Source organism: Sus scrofa, chromosome 13 (genome assembly GCF_054392235.1).
Source record: "Sus scrofa isolate SSC_HxYL_T2T_F1_AM1 chromosome 13, Sscrofa_HxYL_maternal_Yorkshire_Landrace_v2.0, whole genome shotgun sequence".
In the NCBI taxonomy this organism is placed as follows: domain Eukaryota; kingdom Metazoa; phylum Chordata; class Mammalia; order Artiodactyla; family Suidae; genus Sus; species Sus scrofa.
Genome location: NC_139395.1, coordinates 200,583,619 through 200,597,013, shown reverse-complemented (window position 1 = coordinate 200,597,013; position 13,395 = coordinate 200,583,619).

Here is a 13,395-nt window from a genome sequence, read left to right as displayed (position 1 = left end):
ATCATACACACAATTTATGGTTCAAACTGATGTCTAACATTTAAGGTGCAAACTGCTACACACAGAGGACTTCATTAGGGCAAAGATAACTCAGAAAAAAAAATGGGTGAATATATGCCTCATATCTCCATATTAAAACGGACTTATCAGGCAAATCCTTCCAAGAACAAAAGCATGACTGATTCAAACTCAAAAATTGCAGAAATTCTTAACAGTCTCCTCAAATGGCTGCTTATAAAACACTAAGACCCGTTCAGCAAACTGCTCTATGTCCAAAGTGCTAAATTAATTTCATCAGTGTATTTTACTTCAACTTTTAAATCATTGAGCAAAAGTTCATAAATAAGAAAAAAAAAAAAAAACACCAAGAAATAATAAAAACCTGGGTAGATTTACAGAAGGACTAATAAGAGACATATCTGTGTATATAAAGGATGAGGAAATACTTTATTTTCGTCATTGCTAAATTTCCAATGCCTACAACAGCACCTGAAGGATAATGAGGATTGAATAAATATCTGTTGAATGACGTGTAAAATTAAAAACACAGAAGAGGGCTGATAACTTAAGGGAAGGACAATGAAAATAAGTGTTTCTTATATTATTTGCCTTTTAATTGAAATCCACATTTAAGATCAATCCAGAAATTAATATTTATTTAAATCATCTTTTGGAGAAATGCTATTTTTCTACAAGGAATTGTTGCTTAAATAGTGTTTTACTATTAAATAATATGTGCCCTGTCTCAATATACTTAATATTTTATTATCTAATTAATAAAACAGAGGATATGTTATTCATACTGACTTGTAGGCAAGAAATTTCAGCAATTATAGCCATCCTGTCCTCATTAAAAATGAGTTCCTGTTGTGGAGCAGCGGAAACGAATCCAACTATTATCCATGAGGATGCACGTTCTATCCACGGCCTCACTCATTAGGTCGGGGATCTAGCGTTGCTGTGAGCTGTCATGTAGGTCACAGACTTGGCTTGGACCCCACGTTGCTATGGCTGTGGCTGTGGCCTGGAGCTATAGCTCCAATTCGACCTCTAGCCTGGGAATTTCCATATGCCATGGTGAAGCCCTAAGGGAAAAAAAAAAAATGTACCCAGGTTTTAGAGTTCCTGCTAAAGTGGGATCTGCAGTAGCTCTGTAGCTCCAGGACACAGGTTTGATCCCTGGCCCAGCACAGGCACAGTGGGTTAAAAGATCCAGCCTTGATGCAGCTGCAGCATAGGTCACAACAGGGACTAGAATCTGATCCCTTGCCTGGGACCTCTATAGGTCAGCCAAACAAAAAAAAAAAAAAAATCAAAACCAAAAAATGTACCCAGGTAGGTCAGAATGAGGGCATGCATGACTATCTCTGACCCAGCCATGGGATTTTTTCCCAACTCACCTAAACTTCAATGTCTTCCTTATTATTTCTGTCTTCCTTGGCTTCTCCACCCCATTATTATTTCTTTTAATGGCTGAACCTGCAACATATGGAAGTTCCCAGTCAAGGACTGAATCTGAGCTGCAGCTGACTCCTGATTCCTTAAGCACTGCACAGGGACAAGGATCAAACCTGCCCCTCTGTAGAGATCGAGCCTCTACAGTTGGATCCTTAATCCACTGTGCCCTGTTTTTCGGCTTTATATCTTGGTTACCCATTTCCTTTCAGCAGGTTAGACTTGCAGGCCAGTTTTGCACTGTCTTTCTCAGCTTCAATATTGACCCCATACCTTTCTAACTACTTCAGATGATGTTTTCTGATATTTCACAATGACCTCATGCCTACTCCCATGACAAATGCCCTCTGCCTGCATCCTATACCAATTTAGGACTGGATCCCTCCCTTGCTCTTGTAGCTGTTTCCATAATAACACTAATAAGTAAACACTGAGACCATCTCCCAGAATTGTGAACCTAGTAATGTTGCTAACTAGCACTGAAGAGCTGGGAGTAATTCTGAAATGAATTGTATAGCTACTTAATTCATCAGAGTTAAAGCAGCATTGTCTTAAACACTTTAAGGATCTGTTTTTAACTTATCTTTGAAATAGAGTATTGGAGTTCCCGTCCTGGCGCAGTGGTTAACGAATGCAACTGGGAACCATGAGGTTGCGGGTTCGATCCCTGTCCTTTCTCAGTGGGCTAAGGATCCGGCGTTGCCATGAGCTGTGGTCTAGGTTGCAGATGTGGCTTGGATCCCGCATTGCTGTGGCTGTGGTGTAGGCTGGAGGCTACAGCTCCGATTCGACCCCTGGCCTTGGAACCTCTCATGCAGCGGGTGCAGCCCTAAACACACACACACACACAAATAATTTTCATACAAGAAATAAAATCAACGTTCAGAAAAGTTAACCATTAAGTATATCATCCTCTAATTACAGGTGGTAACTCAAGAAAGTATCATATTAACACCTAAGTCTAGTAACATTAAGTTCACTTAATATCAGAAAGGCCAAAGTTTGTCTAATTCACGTTTCTGTCTTAACTCTGTTTACTTGAAGATATTATTTGTTAGATTTGCAGGAAGACTTTTTTCTTTCTTGAAACCAAAAATCATAGTAATCATAATTACTTATTAGCCCCTTAAGCCTGGGTCTCCTTGTACCTAAAATCAAATATCCAGTAGTAAACATTTTGTTCTCTGTCCATCATCATCAATAATTCATAGTCAATAGTCAAAGGAATGAGAGGTTTTAGATATAACTATACGAGTCTTACTCTCTATATTTGCAAATTTAAAAAAAAATGATGCCGAGAAAGATTAAATGACCTGCCCTATTTCAGTGAGCTAAAAGACCAAAATTATAACCTGAATCTGGAGTAATAGTTCTGGTGCTACAGAATGCTTAAAAATGGAAAAATGCAAGATCAATTTCCTAATCACTACATAATATAATTCTATAATTTATTTCCTAAATGAAATGTGAGAGTATTGCCTGTTAAGGTATTTTTTTAAAAGTTGAATTCTATTCGAATGATTTCAGAGGAGCGGTTTTATTTATTGGTGACTCTAATGCCATTATTATATATTAATAGATTTCTATCTTCTTAATTCAGCTTTCATCTCTAATTACCAAAGTGACTATAGCTAGAATGCCAAAAACTGATTTAAAAGTGCAAAACCAAGCCAAATCAACACAGGCTGACAGCTTATTGGCTAAAATTCCCAATAACTAGTTTATATATTTTTTCTAAATGTGTCTTATCAACAAAATAGACACTCAATAAATAACAAGTAATTGGCTCTAATCAACTCTTTAAGCATAAGGCAAAGAGAGAAAAATAAGTGAGTCAGATTTAATGTAGTTAGGTAGTCAGAAAGCATTATATTACCAATTTTCTATAATAGATTTATTTTTTTTCTGTGTTTTTTGTAACATATGCAATTACTTTTCCTTTCTTTTTTTTTTTTTAGGGCCATGCATATGGAAGTTCCTAGGCTAAGGGTGGAATCAGAGCTGCAACTCTGGATCTGAGCCATGTCTGTGACTTACACCACAGCTCAGAGCAATGCTGGATCCTTTACCCCCTGAGCTAGGGCTTTCAAATCCACATCCACATGGATACTAGTCTGGTTTGTTACTGCTGAGCCATGATGGAAACTCCTGGAATTACTTTCTTGGTTGTAGATGCTTACTGGATGTCTATTGTAAAGAAAAATTAGGAGTTCCCATCGTGGCGTTGTGGTTAACAAATATGACTAGGAACCATGAGCCCTAGAAAAGGCAAAAAGACAAAAAAAAGAAAAATTAAATTATTGTAGCCCATAATGGAAATGACTAGGCTCTTACCTTGATGGCTCTTATATAATAAATAAAAACAATATGGGGTGAAAATTTATTGATGGAAAATATCTGTTAAATGTAATCATGTTTTATCATATAATATAAAGTATATGCCATATCTAAGAAGATCTGAAACCAGTGCCTATACACGGAAGATAAGAAGAGACAATTGTCTGAAGAAAGTAGCAGACCAGTCCAGACTGGTAAATGCCAGGTTTAACAAGCAAAGTAACTTACGTATGAAACTTACAAGAAAACTTACTTTTCCTTGGGCAACTGCCAGAGGAGTAGCTGTTTCCACCAGCTAGCTAGAGTCCTAAAAAGTTCATTTAGTGGCAGTAACTGGGTTTGGTCAGGAGTACAGTACAGATGGTCTCAACAAGACCTTCCTCTCTCAAGGCTGATTCCTTCAAAACGGCTCCCACTGTAAACTCAGAGGACTGAGGTACATTCCCAGGTCAGGAGGGGTGAGGGGCTTCAGTTGCCCAGGTTACAGCTCCAGGGTCAGCCAGCGGTATTGTCTTCTTGATGACCTCCTCCAACAACGCTCATTAGCAACTTGGTACATTTCTAACAGCTAATGCAAGCTATGTACTAAGTCCTTTGTACATATCATCCAATTTATTTTTCAGAGAAATTTGATGAAACACATTGTTATTCCCATGTTTTAGATGTGAAACACAAGGACAAAGAGCTCTAGCAACTGGATAAGGTCACAGAGTCCTGGGTCCTCCAAGTAGAGCTGTGTTTTGGAACAAGCATCCTTGACTGCAAACACAGGTAAGTCAATCGCTTTAAAACATCTCTTTTACATATAATGAATGCACTTAAAAAGCCACTTACTAAAGGCTTAGGGAAACAAAGATGTTTTTAAAAGGGAAAAGGGAAAAATTAGAAAAAACTTCCCTACAGTTTACAATTTTGATATACTTAGATGACCTAAATGAGAAAACTGTCAATTAAATTAACATTTTAAATGGATAACTTAATATTAAAAGGTTCACAATATTAGTCTGTTGATCCCAGATAGTTATCAAGTTTTGAAACAAGTATATACAATGTGTAACTTCATAACCAATTATGTAAAATTCACAATTTTAGAAACTTTTCTCTTATTGTGAAGGACATAAGCCTGGGCCTTGTTGACATTCCACAGAGCCGGTGTAAAGCAATCAGCCCTGTACCTAAGTCTCCGGCCACAGCCCCCTTTTCTTAGAAGAACAAAGTTAGCTGATAAGGGGAACTGCAGATGCTACAAGGTTACCCATCTAATTGCCTCCCTAGTGCTGACATAAGCTGCTTGCTTAAAGTTAGAAGATATGAATCTTACTATAAGTCATTATTGTAAACCTAAACACTCTCACTCGTTAAGATTTAAAGTATTTTAACCGCCAGTTTGTTTTTTGCACCCCTACTTATGCATGCGCACCCCCTCCCAACCTGAATGTAAGTTTGCCTTTATAAACATAGGCCCTTTCTTTGTTTGGGGCTTCACACTCAAGCCGCTTTTAGGCAGAGTGTGACGCTGGCCAGTAATCAAGACTCCTAATTTATTTCTTCTCAGTTGGAGTGGTCTCTATTCTTTCACGGGCACAACAATTGGTTGTCATAAGTTAGAAAGAATTAAAAGAATGTACAAATAAATGATAATACCCAAAGTACTGTTAAATAAGTATTAATGGCAGTATATCCTTATATATAGAAAGATGACATTTAATGCTTTTATTTTATTTTTTATTTTATTTTATTTGCTTTTTAGGGCCGCACCCGTGGCGTATGGAGGTTCCCAGGCTAGGGGTCTAATCTGAGCTACAGCTGCTGGCCTACACCAAAGCCACAGCCCTACACCACAGCCACAGCAATGCCAGATCCGAGCCACGTCTGCAACCTATAACACAGGTCACAGCAACGCAGGATCCTTAACCCAATGAGTGAGGCCAGGGATTGAAACCACAACCTCATGGTTCCTAGTAGGATTTGTTTCCCCTGCACCATGACCCGGAACTCTGAATGCTCTTATTTTGTTCTTTTTGGATTTATTTATCACTTATAAGTATCTTAGCATGCATTTCATTGCCCCAAAGTTATAACATTTATAATTTTTTTAGTGTATGGCATGATAAATTGTACACATAAAAAAAGTGAAATAACTGGCTCCTTCTTCACCAAGAAAGAAGCTCTTATAAACAACTTAAAGGCATAAAAATGCTTAGAAGAGTTTCTTAAAATATTCTGGTGGAAGAAGGATGAAAGAAGCACTTATTTATACTCTGTAGGTCTGAGTGTTTGTAGGAAATTCTCTTCTTGCAACGTTTTGAGTAATTTTCTGAAGTGTTCATGAGCCAAATTACTGATCTTCATGAAGATGAGTAATTATCCAAACAGAATGCTTCCTTGTGAATACTAGGAAACACAATTAAAGAGGCACTAACATAAATTATGCCAGCATGTACCACTTTTTTTTTCAGTTAGTAAAGAAATCTTGAATATGGCCACAGAATGTATTATTGGTACTATTTTAGTTCTAATATCTTTAAAAAGCAGTTGCATTCAGGAGAAATTTGTCCTGATAATAAAGTAGCAGAAGCTGTGCTGCTACTACATAGTACCACCTTCAGGCTTGATTCATTCTCCTAGATGACCGCTGTGTTTGGGAAAGCTGTCTATTTTTGTGTTGGCTTGATTTACCTGTCTAATTTGGATCATAATTATGCCCACTGGGTGGGGAATGTGACAGGCTTTGTGTCCCAACAGCACCTGGTACTCCGTTGGATTTTCACTGTGTTGAATAGTTATCCACCGAAATCAATTTAATAATAGCAAAATATGTCTTTATGCAGTTATTTTTCTTCCTTTTTTTCTTTTTAGAGCCACATCTGTGGCATATGGAATTTCCCAGCCTAGGGGTCAAATGGGAGCTGCAGCTGCTGGCCTGTGCCACAGCAATGGCAACAATAGATCTGAGCTGCATCTGCAAACTAAGCAGCGGCTTGTGAAAATGCAGGATCCTTAACCCATTGAGCAAGGCCAGGGATTGAATCTGAATCCTCATGGAGTTTACACTGGGTCCTTAACCCACTGAGCCACAATGGGAACTCCCTGCACTGATTTTTTTTTTTTTTTTTTTTTTTAATCTCTAGGAATTATTGGAAAAAATTCTAGCTTAGGCAAGAATGGGCTATACTTGGGGGTCACCGTGTCCTACAGGAATATGCCGCTTGTCTCCAGAGTGCATTTTTGTGGTAGACAAGAATAAAGCAGTGAACTCTGAATGAATGAAATGCAAACAGAATAGGGAAAAAGCATGGTCCAGGAGCCATACTGTTTTGGTGTGTTCTCTGAAAAGGCTGGCATAGATGTTTAGGAAGCAGATGCAGCCCTTCAGGCAATCCGTGGGCCATGAGCTGGCCTTTTATACCACACAGCTGATGCGAGTACATAAAGAGCATGCCCTAGGATCATAGGATTCTAAAGCTGCAAGCCCTTTCAGCAGAACTGATCCAAGCCTGTGAGCTTGAAACTGAAGCCCAGACATATTAAGTGGCATACTCGGAGTCATGCATAAATTAAGTTGTGCCTTTTTCACTATGCTACCCTCACCCAAACCAAAAAAAAAAAAAAAAAAAAAAAAAAAAAAGAAAGAAACATTTCTGTCTCCAGCATAAAAAGAAAGCTCTGTGCTTAAAGTGATATTTTAGGAGTTCCCATCATGGTTCAGTGGTTAACGAACCCGAGTAGCATCCAAGAGGATGTGGGTTCAATCCCTAGCCTCACTCAGTGGATTGGGGATCTGGCCTTGCTATGAGTTGTGGTGTAAGTTGCAGATTTGGCTTGGATCCTGCATTGCTATGGCTGTGGTGTAGGCTGGTGGCTACAGCTTCAATTGGACCCCTAGCCTGGGAAGCTCAATATGCTGTGGTGCAGCCCTAGAAAGACAAAAAGACAAAAATAAATAAATAAATAAAGTGATATTTTATACATTGCTCATCTCTGTCCACATGTATATTTAGTGAGGTAGGAGATAGATCAAACAAATACTGCTACATCACTGGGGTTTTTTTCTTGTGTGTGTGTGTTTGTTTTTGCCTTTTTAGGGCCCCACCTGAAGCATATGGATGTTCCCAGGCTAGAGGTCAGATCAGAGCTGTAGCTACCGTCCTACACCACAGCTGTAGCAAAGCTGGATCCAAGCTGTGGTCTGTGATCCACACCACAGCTCATGGCAATGCAGCATCCTTGACTCACCCAGCAAGGCCAGGGATCAAACCCATACCCTCATGGATATTAGTCTGATTTGTTTCTGCTGTGCCAGAACAGGAACTCCTACATCATCATTTTTTTTAAGTTTTACTGAAGTATAGTTAATTCACAAGGCTCTGATAATTTCCGCTGTACAACAAAGTGACCCAGTCATATATACATATACACATATCCATTCTCTCTCAGATTCTTTTCCTCATAGATTATTACAGAATACTGGGTAGACTTCTCTGTGCTCTTCTGCAGGTCTCCATTGCCCAGTCATTCCATATTCCTCAGAGTGCATCACTGTTAACTGTGGAAATTAATGGAATGGTGCTATTAGTTACTGGATACCATTCTATTGTGTGTTAGAAAATCTGGTATTTTGTTGTGACTTCCATGTACCTATTTTTTTTTTCCTTGCTTTTTTGAACACTTGTTTGAGGCAGTTTCTATCCTCCATTCTTCCCAATGGGATTTTGATTGCCCATCCAAGCTCCTAATTGATTTAGTTCTCTAGACCCATTCCTCTGATATATGAAATATCAGGATGATAGATAGCATCATTGGATGCACTAAAAACAGCATTTCATGCAAATCAAAACTACCATGAGATACCACCTCACACCAGTCAGAATGGCCATCATTAATAAATCCACAAATAACAATTGCTGGAGGGGCTGTGGAGAAAAGGGAACCCTCCTGCACTGCTGGTGGGAATGTAAACTTGTACAGCCACTATGGAGAACAGTTTGGAGATACCTTAGAAATCTATACATAGAACTTCCATATGACCCTGCAATCCCACTCTTGGGTATCTATCCGGACAAAGCTCTACTTAAAAGAGACACATGCACCCGCATGTTCATTGCAGCACTATTCACAATAGCCAGGACATGGAAACAACCCAAATGTCCATCAACAGAGGATTGGATTTGGAAGAGGTGGTATATATACACAATGGAATACTACTCAGCCATAAAAAAGAATGACATAATGCCATTTGCAGCAACATGGATGGAACTAGAGAATCTCATCCTGAGGGAAATGAGCCAGAAAGACAAAGACAAATGCCATATGATATCACTTATAACTGGAATCTAATATCCAGCACAAATGAACATCTCCTCAGAAAAGAAAATCATGGACTTGGAGAAGAGACTTGTGGTTGCTTGATGGGCGGGGGAGGGAGTGGGAGGGATCTGGAGCTTGGGCTTATCAGACACAACCTAGAATAGATTTACAAGGAGATCCTGCTGAGTAGCATTGAGAACTATGTCTAAATACTCATGTTGCAACAGAAGAAAGGGTGGGGGAAAAACTGTAACTGCAATGTATACATGTAAGGATAACCTGACCCCCTTGCTGTACAGTGGGAAAATAAAAAAAAAAAAACAACAAAAAAAACAAAAACAAAAACAAAAAACAGCATTTCACCATGTCTGTCTCTGAGTATTTTGGTCTATTCTGTAATATTATAATGGCCAATATATCTTTTCTTCATTTTTCAATAATACCATGATAGAAATGAAATAATATCATTTTAAAACCTTGATGATCATACACACTGAAAGCCATTCCTTTTGTGTTATTTTCTGTGCTGATTGCTAGATTATAGGTAACACTTTAGAATAAACAATTGAACATGATTTTATAGTTTGGGATCATATATGACTTTTTAGGATTGTGTGGAGATGAGGGTTTATCTACTTAGAAATAAAAATGCATTACGGTTTACCACTCATTTGCCTTACACAACTGCTGGACCTTTTCTTACGTAACTTCAAAATAAAAATAAATAGTTAGCAGTGCCTGAATCATGGCCTCTATTACTATATCCATGGAGTTATACATATCTTCCTCTAAATGAACATGCCATTGAGTATTAATACCAGAGGATTTATTAAACTTAACAAACATTATTTTGTCTTTATTTTGCACTTTTTCTCTTCTTGAACTTAGAGGAAATGCATCAACAGAGTTTATATTAAAATTCTTACTTCTACCTTGAAATGTGTTTATACCTGATAAAAAGCAGTTAGTTTGTGGCTGAATAGAATTACAAAATAAAAATTAAACTAGAAACATGAAGTAATATTATAATGACAGTTACTAAAAATAATACATACAATTGGATTCCCCATTGTGGTGCAGTGGAAATGAATCCAACTAGTCACCATGGGGTTATGGTTCAATCCATGCCTCGCTCAGTGGATTAAGGATTCGGTATTGCCTTGAGCTGTGGTGTAGGTCGCAGATGTGGCTCAGATCCTGTGTTGCTGTGGCTGTGGTGTAAGCCGGCAGCTATAGTTCTAATGGAGCCCTAGCCTGGGAACCTCCATATGCCATGGGTGTGGCCCTAAGAAAATGCAGAAAAATTAAAAAATACAAAAATAAGTTATTTACATCAATTAAATATAGTATATTTCAAATTCATAATTTATGGTTTTTTTCAGAGAAGTAAAAAATAAGTGCTATATTTATGTCAAAATCTAGATGGCCTAGAGCATGAGAAGCACCTTTGACTTCTGCCCAAATGGTGGTTTCTTGCTAATAGTCAGGGAAACCTATTTCTGTATTCATATTCCTGTCTCTCACATCTGGATGTGGGCGAAGTATTGTTACGTTGTTCTCTTTCACGCTTGTCTTTCCTCTGGTTATTCAGCATGGTAACCTAGAGGAAAATTAAAAATTATTTATCTGTGGTCCATGAAAGATGAGTAAATTACTTTCCCTTCCTTCCCCTTCCCTGAGACCCCAATGCCCTATGTAAATACTCTAGTTTAAAAACATGAAAAAATTGAGTCCAGGTACATAAAGTTGTTTACTGTAGCTTCAGACTTCAAGTGAGCCAAAGAACGTGTGCAAATTCGAGATTAGAATTTGCAGCTCTAACAAAGAAGATTCTTTTTACCATAAAAGGGTAAAACTTTTAGAGCTAGGCTTTTAAAAAGGATTGCTTCACCAGCTAGGCTCTCTCTCTTTCCAAATCTCTCTTTTTTTTCAAATCTCTCAGTATAATCTCCCTGTCAAGTGGAGCACCTCAGATTTCCTCCTGAAGCTAAAAAGAGCTCCTCTTTGTTCAATATGTGCTTCTATTCCTAGAGAGAGATGGTGGCTGGAGTCCTAGGAAAGGAGATGTTGGACTCACTTATTCTTCCCACTAAGAGATCTGGAGATGATTTTCTTGCTCGTTGACCTAAGAAGCAAACATGTTTTACTAAGAAAACTTGTATTCTTTTCATAGATAATTACATTCTCTCAAAAGAAGAAAAGACAGTGCTCTTGTGTTTTTTTCTTTTTTTTAAAGCAGGTTTTCCAAAAGGCAGCAGAGAACTACAATAAGGACCCCCCCCCTTTTTTTTCCCTAAGGTGCTTTTAATTTCTGTCTTGGCCAGGAATATTACATTTTACAAGAATTGGCATAAGCTCAGATTGTACCTTTTTTTAAATTACAAATTTCCTTTAACCTTAATTAGAGGATTTGTGAATCATTTCTATTATAGGAAACTGTTTTTGTATATGTTTAACACTTTTAATATGGCAACCAAGTGAGTTATCCAACATCGTGTGATGTAATTCCAAAATATTAGTAGAAGGCATGCATTTATATGTGAAACTCATATCTTTTATTAGGGTCCATGAGTGCTTCGTGGTTTCCCCCCAGAACCAGACTGGTAAATTTCAGGCCAAAAGGGCAGGGTTGGGGTAAATTATACTGTGTCTTATCTCAGGAGTATATTTGGAGATGGTCCTGGGAGGCAGGGGAGATGGCTAATCACGAGGGCTTGTTAAGAGGTTATATCAACTCATCATATTATATCACATGATATATTAACTTAACCTTTATATCATGTTATATCAACTTAAACTTGATATCCTATCAATATCATATTAACTAAAACTTTGCCTCTGACTGCAGGCTGTTGTCTAGTACAGGAGCTTGGATGAGTGGCTAGTGTCAATTTAAGGTCACTGCAAGACGCTTGGCAAAACAAAATTAATACCAAGACAGCAGTATCATGGAGTAGCTTAGCTAAACTCTAGACAGTCATCATTCAATCAGTGCTTTCTGTTTTTTTTTTTAATCTTTATCTTTTATTTACTTTCTACTTTGGGGTTGGGTTATCATGTAAGTAATGATGATCTGATTCTTACAAGAGCGTTATATTTAATACTAGAAAATTATATTTGAATTCAGAAAATTATACATTGTTTTCTGTATTTTTTTCCAGCTGTAATTATTTACTTTCAAAATAGCACTGCATGGGCAATAATCACATATAAGAAAAATTAGTGGATACTTTTATATTACATATAATTTTTATGTATAATTTGTAGGAAAATTGCTTATATAAGGGTACCTTATTATATATAAATATATAATCCTATAAATACATGAATTATATTAAATATGTGTTTATAATTACATACTACATACAAATGGAGCAGAAAGTCCTAGCACTGTGTAACTGGTAAATTAAGATTTTGAACATTTCTTAAAGATTAAATGTATGGGAGTATGTTTTTATGGAAACAATGAAAGGGATGCAACTTCATAATCTACTACCAGGAGTCTGATTAGATACTTCTTTTTTTTTGCTTTTTAGGGCTGTACCTGTGACATATGGAAGTTCCCATGCTAGGGATCAAATCAGAGCTGCAACTGACGGTACCACAGCTATAGCAATGCGGAATCCGAGCTGCATCTGCAACCTATGCTACAGCTTCATTGCAATGCCAGATCCTTAACCTACTGAGTGAGGCCAGGGATCAAACCCAAGTTCTCATGAGCACTAGTTGGGTTTGTAACTGCTGAGCCACACCACGAACTCCCTATGTACATATTTTAATTTCAAAAATTTTTAAAAATAAATATTGAGCAAAATGTATTTCCGTGTCTAAGACCTGGATTATCAAATCTTGTTGAGATGTTCATAACTGATTCCACAGCATTAATATAACAGAGTCAGTAGATTTAAGTGTACTCATTCACCCCACAGAGCTAATGAAGAAATCAAAGTAAAATATCAGGAAATAGACTGTCTTGCATGTAATTATGATCTGTCACCTATTTTCTTTATTACCTTCCTTATATCACATAACAGCATTTTACAAAGTTTATAAAACCTGTAAAACTTGTGAATTTTTTAGTTTCTTGAAATTTTCTTTATACTTAAATGTAGGCTTTGGGGGGCACAAATATGGTTCAACATAGTGTGATTTTTTTTATGTACAAATAGTTTTGATTTAATACAATTGATAGTAACATTAATGAGCTTAACTATTAAGTAATAATTTTGGCACTCTTTTAACAATAACATATTTCTGCAGAGTTTAGAGACTGAATGGCAACATTTCTAAGGATCA